The sequence below is a fragment of the Mustela erminea genome, chromosome 5 (genome assembly GCF_009829155.1).
Source record: "Mustela erminea isolate mMusErm1 chromosome 5, mMusErm1.Pri, whole genome shotgun sequence".
NCBI lineage: Eukaryota > Metazoa > Chordata > Mammalia > Carnivora > Mustelidae > Mustela > Mustela erminea.
The window spans coordinates 54237411-54246665 of record NC_045618.1 but is presented as its reverse complement, the minus strand read 5'-3'; the positions used below and the strand labels follow the sequence as shown (position 1 = coordinate 54246665).

Below are 9255 nucleotides of genomic sequence, written 5' to 3'. Positions count from 1 at the left end.
ACTCACTGGAGAAGACATTTTTTTCAATAAATAGTGCTGGATACTTGGATATTCACATGCAAAAGAATGAAACTAGGTCTCTATCTTATAGCATTCACAGAAATTAACTTGAAATGGATTTAAATAAATCACTGATTTTATTTTTATGTACATTTTTTTCCTGGGTTACTTGGATCAGCATCTGAAAACACCAAAAGTATATGGACTCATCAGTATGTGCTGGAGGTCAACCCTGGGAGGACTGGAAAAGGAAATCTTTGAGCAGGTTTTGAAGGGTAAATGAGGCATGACTCTCTCCTGCCTCCAGGATTTGTCTGATTTCATTCTGCCAGAAGCATTTTCCATGCCACTGTGTCCCCCATGCTGTCTCTGCCTCACCCATTAAGTCTTAGCTAATTTGACCATCAACATGAACAATGGTCCACCTTGTTATTCTCCCCAATATCTTTTTTTTTTCTTAATGAGAAAGAGGTTCAAGTAAATTCTGTTTATTCAGCAATTCCTTGTGCAATTCTTTCTGATATACCTCTTTGAAGCTCATTATATTTGGACAGTACCAGATATTCCAAATTTATTTGGGTTTTTATACTATCAAAACTCCCATTTGCTTAGATACCTAAATTTCAGTTAGCTGCTATTCCCAAAAAGTGATCAGAAAAAATAATTTACATGGGATGTGAAAGACTTGTCATCTAAATAAATTTTCCTAGGCACCATTTCTTGTGTTAGGGAGGCTACTTGGCAACACATTTACTATCATATGTAACTGGCCAAAAAGATATTTGATTTTGTGAAATGCTCAGGTAATATCCGACTTTCAAATTTCATATACTTTTTCCATGGAGGATATTAATGTAATAGTATTAATTTGAATTCTGTCACTTTCTTTAGGTATCAGGAGCATGAACCTACCAAATAAGCCAATGGATGGAGCCAATAGCCCTGGGGTGTCTGAGTTTATGTTCCTAGGACTCTCCAATTCCTGGGAGATCCAGCTTCTTCTTTTTTTTTTTTTTTTTTTTTTTTTTGCTATTCTTGTCTCTTATATGTGTCTAGGAAGATGGGAAACCTTCTAGTAGGGTAAGGGTAAACCTTCTAGTAGGAGAAGTCATTGTGACTTCTGACCCTTATACCCCACCATGTATCTTCTGTTAGCCAATCTCTCCATCACTGACCTGACATTTTTCTTCACTGCAGCAGCCGAGATGCTTTGTGATCTTTTCAGGAAGCAGAAAGTCCTCTGCTTTGGGGACTATCTAGCTCAGATCTTCTTTTGCCATGCAGTTAGAGGCAATGAGATGTACTTCTCATTTCCAGGGCCTTTGACAGATATATAGCCATATGAAAACCTCACCATTACCTGACCATCATGAGCCAAGAACATGTATTTTGATTTTTGTGGTTGTCCGGACCACGGTCTCATCCACATATTGGCCCAACCGGCTTTTGTGGTAAGCTCGCCCCTCTGTAGCTCAATGTATTAGATAGCTTTTACTGTAACATACCTTGGCTGATCTACTTTGGCTGTACAGATACTTATAAACTGGTGTTCATTGTTCCTTCTATAGTGGGTTCATTTCCTTGGCTGCTTTCTTCTTGCTTATCCTTTCTTGTATCTTTGTCCTAGCCACGCTTTAGGAACACTCTACAGGAAGTTCATTCAAAGCACCTTTTTCTCTGTCAGCTCATATGATTGTGGTGATTTTAGTCTCTGGTCCACTGATTTTTTTTCCATATGTGGTCCTCTCCTTCAACACACCTGGACAAGTTTATAGCCAGATCTGATGCAGTTTTAACTCCTTTTCTAAATCCAGTCATATATACATCTACACATTCAGGAACAGAGAGATGAAGATGGCAAAGAAGCGAGTGTTCGGTCAACTTTGGATTTTAGAAAAAAAAGATTACTAAATGGCTTTATTGAAACACAACATTTCCAAGTGACTATCGATTAATTTTCTCTTCCTAAAAGCCAATCCTCTATTGGCTTTGGTCAGAAAGATGGTCAGAAAGGACCATCTTTCTGAGGTCTTATTTTGATCTTTTGTTTGGAACATATTCCTCTTTTCACTTCTCTTGTCTCTCTCTGTTGGTTTCTATACATTAAATAAAACATTCCTCTTCCAGTCTTGAAGGAGGGGCCTCATGCAGGAGAGAGAACTTATTGTTCATTCCCACCCCATCTCTCACTATTGTCTCTCAAACCTTTGTGATCATCCAAGCAGTCCACTATACACACACACACATAGATATAGATATAGACATATATTTAAGATTTGGCATGCAGGGTATTTTATAGGGATCACTAACTGTGGCAGAGAAAGAGAAGAGGTAGATTAAGCAGAGTGAGAAGTCAAATTATACTGTAGACATGAGAAAGCCTTGTCTAGTCTGTTAGGGCTACACTGCAGAATGCTAAGATGGGAGCACACACCCTTCCATCCCCACAGCAATCAGTCTTTGGATGAGGACATGCTTTGAAAACAATCCTTTGGGAGCTGATGGCTGGAGCAACATGTCTTTCTTCTTTTTAAAAAAGAATTATTTATTTATTTGAGAGAGAGAGAGAAAGAGAGCAAGAGTAGGTTGGCTTGTGTGCATGTGATGGGGGAGGAATAAAGGGGGAGAAATACTCAAGCTGACTCCCTGCCCAGCCTGGACCCCAGCTCAGACTCTGAGATCATGACCTGAGTGGAAACCAAGAGTTCAGTGACTCAGCTGAGCTACTCAGGTGCCACCCCCCCACCCTTTTCTTAAGCAGGCTCCATGCCTGTTGTGGAACTCCAAGGCAAGGTTTGAACTCACAGCCCTGAGATCAAGACCTGAGGTGAGATGGAGGTGGGCGCTTAACCAGTGAGTTACAGAACAAGTCCTTCTTCTAAGGGACATCTGAACAGTTCACATCTGTGTTCGCTGCATCAGCATGAAGGTGAAAGAAGTCTTATCCTCATTAACAGATGAGAAAACTGAGCCTATTATATATGTGTTTAAAGATTTTATCTATTCATCTGAGAGCAAGAGCGAGAGCGAGAGACAATGAGCAGGGAGAAGGACAGAGGGAGAAGGAGCAGCAGGGCCCCCACCGAGGCCCATCCCAGGACCTGGGGATCAGGGCCCGAGCGGAGGGCTGCTGATTAACGGATTGAGACACCCAGGCACCTTGAGCCTATTCTATTTCAATAGCTGCCAGTAGTGAGGGTGTGCCAAGGCTTTCTGGGTCTCAGAAGTGAGGATCTCAAACAGCACTTAGATTCAGGCTGATTGGAAGCCAGACACCCACGCAGTAGCTGTTGAAGTTTGCAAGTATACACCACCAAAATAAAAAATGGTAATTTTATGAGATGATGGAAGTGTTCACTAAGCCTATTGTGATAATTATTTTGCAATGATTATATATAAGTGTATCAAATTATCACATACTACACCTTAAGCTTCTACAATGTTTTATGTCAGTTATATGTTATAAAGCTGGAACAAAATGAAATAAAACTAAAAAAAAAACAAAAGAAATGCATATACATACGGTTTTATGAGAGCACAAGCATAAGGTTGTGAACCGCTAGTGCTAGACGATGTGAGCGGCAGTCACAAAAATCAGCGCTCCGGATGAATGTGTAAGCGCGTGTCTGGGAGATACCAGTGAGCTGCAGCGAGGCAGAGGGAGAGCAAAGAAATGATGCGCAGCTGCAACACTCCCTGAGAGCCGGAGAGCAAGCGATCTGGTTGATCATCAGGCCCCTACACGTGCCAAACCTGAAGCCCGCCCCTCAGGCAGAAGCTTCAGAACAAGCAAAGGAGACTTTTTCACAGAAACGCTGGGCTACCTCAGCCTGCGCTGTGCCTTGGGGGAGGTAGCCCTAGAACTGTCTCTCTGATCGTTAGAGTCCTGTGGGATCCAGGAACACTAGCACCCCTGGTCACCAGAGCCCCCACATCAAGGGCATCCCCAGGCGGTGGCCACAAAGACAAGCACACAAGACCCAAGGAAAACCTCTCCACGAGAGAATGGCGCTCGGGCTGGGCAGAGGGAAACGCCAAGATGGCGCCCGCCCATCTCTGTCGCTGGAGAGGGACCCCGCGAGCCTCCAGATGTGTGTTAAATCAGATGCCTGCCCCTCACGCTAATGCTCCAAGACAATAAAGAAACAAGAGCGCCTCTCACATGGGAAGTCTGGTTTTCCGTCCCTCGGCCGCCTCCACACTGGGCCCTGAGGCAGGTGAGTCCAAGAGCATGAGCCCCTTAAGAGCTGTTTTTCAGGTCATTCTAACCTTGTGGGCCTTGTTTTTCAAAACCAGATGTTTTGGGGGCTTGGCAGGTGCCGATCTTGAAAGTGGGGGTGATGGATGTGGGGTTCAAACCCTTCACTCTTCAGGGAAGATCTGAGTTTTGAGTTCCTGCCCAGTTGTGGTGCTGGGGTTGGGGTTTATGGTTACCTTGTGTCCCAGCCTCTCCTACCCACTGAGATATGGGCCTTCTCCTGTTGGCATAGGAGTCAGTTTTCAGGCCTTTTTTGTTTGTTTGTTTTTCTTCTTCTTCTTCAGAAGCTGTTCCATGGGTGATGTAGATAAGTGTATTTGTGGAGGCGTGTTCAGGCACGTTCATCACCATCTTGAACTAGAATAGGGGGGAGACCATCTTCCTACTATCTGTCATAACTGCATGTTCACGGACCTTCCTCACTCATTCCGTGATCTCTTTTGTTCTCACTGAATAATGGGTGACAATCCCCCCCCCAAAAAGAGAGGAACTTTTATATTAATGGTTTTTTATTAATGGTTTAGAAATCAAAGATCTAGGCCTTACTTTTCAGTTCCTACACAACCATGTCAGTAATATATGTCACATAATAGGTAATGATGTAAATTTGTTTCTCAGGATAACCATATTACTATTTTCAGGCTGTCCTGCCCTATAATTGATGTATTTGTTAACATCATGCTTTATTATTGTTGGGGTCTGTGATCAAAGGAACCAGACTGATGCAAAGCCAAGGTCAAGCAAAGCTTTATTTCGTGCCAATCATCAAGAATCAAACTGACCGGTCAAAGCTGTCTCTTATGAAAAGGTGATGATGACGACCTCGGCAAGGCCACTCCCAACGTGGCAACTCTGTGGACGAGGCTGCTCCACAGACAGGGCCTCTCCCTGGACAGGGGCTGCTCCGGTGAGGCCGCTCCCTGAGGCCGCGGCTCGGGGCGGCCGCAGGGCCGCTGGCGGCTCTGATGGCTCTGACAGCTCTGACAAGAGCTCTGTCAGCAATGACAGCTCTTACAGCTCTTACGAGAGCTCTGACGGCTCTCCTACTCCTCCGAGGGCTCTTCTACTCCTCCGAGGGCTCTTCTACTCCTCCGAGGGCTCTTCTACTCCTCCAACGGCTCTCCTACTCCTCCCCAGCCTCAGCCTTGCAGACTAACCTTTATAGGGGTGGTTGAGCCCTGTCTACACACAGGTGGCCAATAGGATTTAAGCTCACCTCAGTGGATATATGCACGCCCCACTGATTGGATGTCTTCACCTGGCCTGACAGCCCTCGTATCTAGGCTTTGCAAGTAAGTTCCTCTGGAAGGGGCAGGGCCAATCTAAGTTCACTGCATAGGGTCAAGGTAAGTTCACTGCAACAAAATGGCTCTCCCTGGCCAACCAGGCCCTTACAATTATCTGTATCTCATATCCTCTCTCTCCCTTTCACTTGTTCTGCTTTGTTATTTTAGCCTTTTGGTTTTGGTAAGAAGCAGTCATCTTCTTTAAGATCTGTGGTTACTTACACATTCCAATTTATAGTTTTTGCTTTCATTCTGCGTTCCATATGTTAAAGAATGTTCTCTATTTTCAGTCAAATAGATCAGGTACTGGCAAACTTTCTATAATGGGTGATGAAAGAACTCTCTAAAGGCCGGAGATTTCAGATTTCTCAGTCAGTGTTACTGTACATTAACTTTTTGTGGGAATTCATAATTCCTGGCTAGATAAGATTTATTAAACATATGTCTCCCTGGATGAGACTAATTGAAAAGCAGAGGAGTATCCAGAAAATTGGGCCTCCTTTGAAGTTTCTGGGCTGAAAGCAGTCAGATCCTTGTTGCAACTCACTGTACTCAACACTCATCCAGGGTGTAAATGCTTAGGAGAAACATTTATCTTTGGTGGTCATGTACTCCATGTACTCCCTGCCTGCATACAGGTGACTCCTGAAGCTCGAGAAAGGGATAGGCTGTCTGCTCATCCAGGTAGGAACTACAGGCACTAGGGATGCCTGTAACAGAGTGACCATTGATCTTACTTTTTTCTTTCTCCAGGCATGCAGCATTTACTTTCAATTTCTCCTTGATTAATTTTCCTGTCTGTTATGAACTTGTTAGTTATGGGAACACCTTTAAGTAAGCAACAGTCTATAAAGAGCAACTTTTAAACACTTCTTTTAAACCGAAAGCCTAACTTAGGGCCCACCAAGGCATACACTGTATACCTGCTTTGTAGATGAGTACCCTAAAGGAAAACCATTTTGTCCTTAAAGATACTGATCAAAGCTCCTACTCCCTATTCCTTGATATTAAAAATTTGATTCCTGCCTATATGGTAATCTATAATCTTTGGAGCATTTGCAAGATTATTACAAGGTGTAAAAACCATTCAGTCTACAGACACTTTTTTTCCTGTGAAGAGCATGTTTTCTGGGCAGCTGTCCTAACTTGGACTTGAATAAAAGTCTCTTTCTTCCTTTTAGAGATTCTATAAGGTTTGTTCATTTTGTGTCAACAAGGATCAGATTGTAAATAGTTTCAGATTTGTGGGATGTATGATATCTTTTGCAATCACTCAGTTATGCTGTGGTAGTATTGAACTAGCCATAAAGAATACATAAATGAATAGACATTGCTGACTTTCAGTAAAACTTTATTTACAAAAACAAGAAGCAGGCCAGGTCTGGGGTGCCCAGTATATGGATTTGCCTAGTCCTCTAAATATCACAATCTTTGTCTTAAAACAAGTTTAAAATGAAAGGCAGTATAGCATCACACAAAATTTTCAGTAGCAATTCAGAGTTTTTGGTCCCAGTGGCACCAACTCACTTGCTATGTTATCTTACCTAAGTCACTTAACCTGTCTGAATTTCAGTTTCTTCCTACACTGCACCAGAAATCACGTGGTTATGAGTAATTGAGATGATATTTGAAAAGGCTTTATCAATTTAAAAATTAGCCTGGTTTCCTTTCTTGAACTATAGCCATTTGCTTGGAGTCTGTCAGCTTCAAAATAAAATTTGTTTTATCTTCTAATTCACATTAAACTTACCTTCTAATTCTCTCTCTTTCTTCTTTCTCTTATATACACTTGTGTGTGCGTGCACACACACATACACACATATCTTGTGATGCCTTGTCATTAACTTAGTCTTTTCATAATATTGTGGTATACACTCTCATTGTGTTGTGTTAACTGTGAAATCTAAGATTTAATAGTTTACTTTCTTCTTCAGTTCAGTGGTAAAAATAATAGCGGTGAATATTTACAAAGTATATACTATGTGTCAGGCATTGCTCTTAACTATACCTGCATTAACTCATTTAATCCTCACAGCAATCCTTGAAAGAGATATTATTGTCATTCCTATTTTACAGAATGGGCTGGAGGCTTAATGACTTACCTAATGATAGTAAATGATAGATTTAATTTTAAATCCAAATGTTGTGGTTCTGAGTCTGGATTTTTAATCATTGCACTTTTTCTTCTTTTTATAAAGCTGGTTTAACATTGATCCCTAGTTTACCTTCATTTTGGCCCTATTTGTCTATTTGTTTCCTCCCTGTAATTATGTTATTTCTTTGTTGATGATAAAAAAATGAATTAAATAAGTTATGTTGTGAACACAGTGGAAATATGTGTTATATATATGTGTGTGTGTACACATATATATGTGTATATACACATAGGGGTGTGTGTGTGTGTGTGTGTGTGTGTGTGTGTGTGTGTATGTCAGCTACACTATATTGAATATTTAATAACATGGAAAATTGTCCAGGGTAGATTGATAAGTGAAAAAGGTGGAGACAAAACAAGGTTTAAAATTCAGTCTATTGGGGTGCCTGGGTGGCTCAGTGGGTTAAAGCCACTGCCTTTGGCTCAGGACATGATCTCAGGGTCCTGGGATCGAGCCCCGCATTGGGCTCTCTGCTCCGCAGGAAGCCTGCTTCCTCCTCTCTCTCTGCCTGCCTGCCTTTCTGTCTACTTGTGATCTCTGTCTGTCAAATAAATAAATAAAATCTTAAAAAAAATTCAGTCTATTTTAAACTGAATGTATATGTATAAACCAAAATGTTAATAGTGATTATTTCTTGGGGGGCATAAATATAGATGGTTTTTAAATTATCTTCTTGTAATTATCTATAATTTTTATATTTTTATAACAAGTATTGCAATAATGAAAGAAATTAAAATATTCAAACACACACAAAAATCTCTTAAGGTCTGATATTTTTCACAGATTTTTAATGTTGAACCTTGACAAAGGCATTTTGCTAGCCTATGTGTAAATCATAATCACTGGTGGTAATTTATGTGTCTTCATACTTGACCTCTAAAAGAATACTAACAGCCATAATTTTAGTCTCAAAAATTGCATTGCCTTTCTCCTAGTATGTCTTTGGTGAACTTACAGGTCATTATACATTTTATTATTCTTTCTGAGAGGAAATTATATCTTACTAGTCTGCAGATCCTTTATTCACTGAGTGAGTTTGAGATCTCTGAGATTGGTATCACTGGGGATACCGGGATGCTTTCACATGCAATTGCTATGCCCTTTAGAAATGGAGGGTACACTGGCAAGCCCTGATTCTCTGCAGAGTCCATGAGGAAATACTTTGGTGTTTGAATTTTAACCCTGGGTAGTCATTGTTGAAAATAAGAGTGAGACAGACTGGAGTTGTCACCAGTAATGAATGTCTTATAGGTTGACTTAGAGGCAAGCACTGAAAGCCAGTCACACAAAAGAAAGTTAAAATCCTCTTAACATTTTTATAAAGTTGCCTAAAGTGCCAATATTTATATGGGAAAACATGGCAGACATAGTATTGATTTGGTCTGTGTGCCTCCTAATGATAACTGATTGTCTACTCTCTGTATAGTAGTCTTCTAGGAGTTACAGATAGATGGAATATAAACCAACTGCCCTTTTCCAAGGGAACTGGGCTGCTGGAGAAAGAAAGGTAGCCTATTTTCATTGCAGATTAATAAAAGGGAGACAAAGAATGGAG

At 41.1% G+C, this 9255-nt stretch overlaps 1 pseudogene; it reads left to right on the top strand.

The window, feature by feature from the left end:
* The first annotated feature begins 923 nt into the window (after nt 1-923).
* LOC116590144 lies at nt 924-1911 on the top strand (annotated as a pseudogene).
* The last annotated feature ends 7344 nt before the right edge of the window (nt 1912-9255 follow it).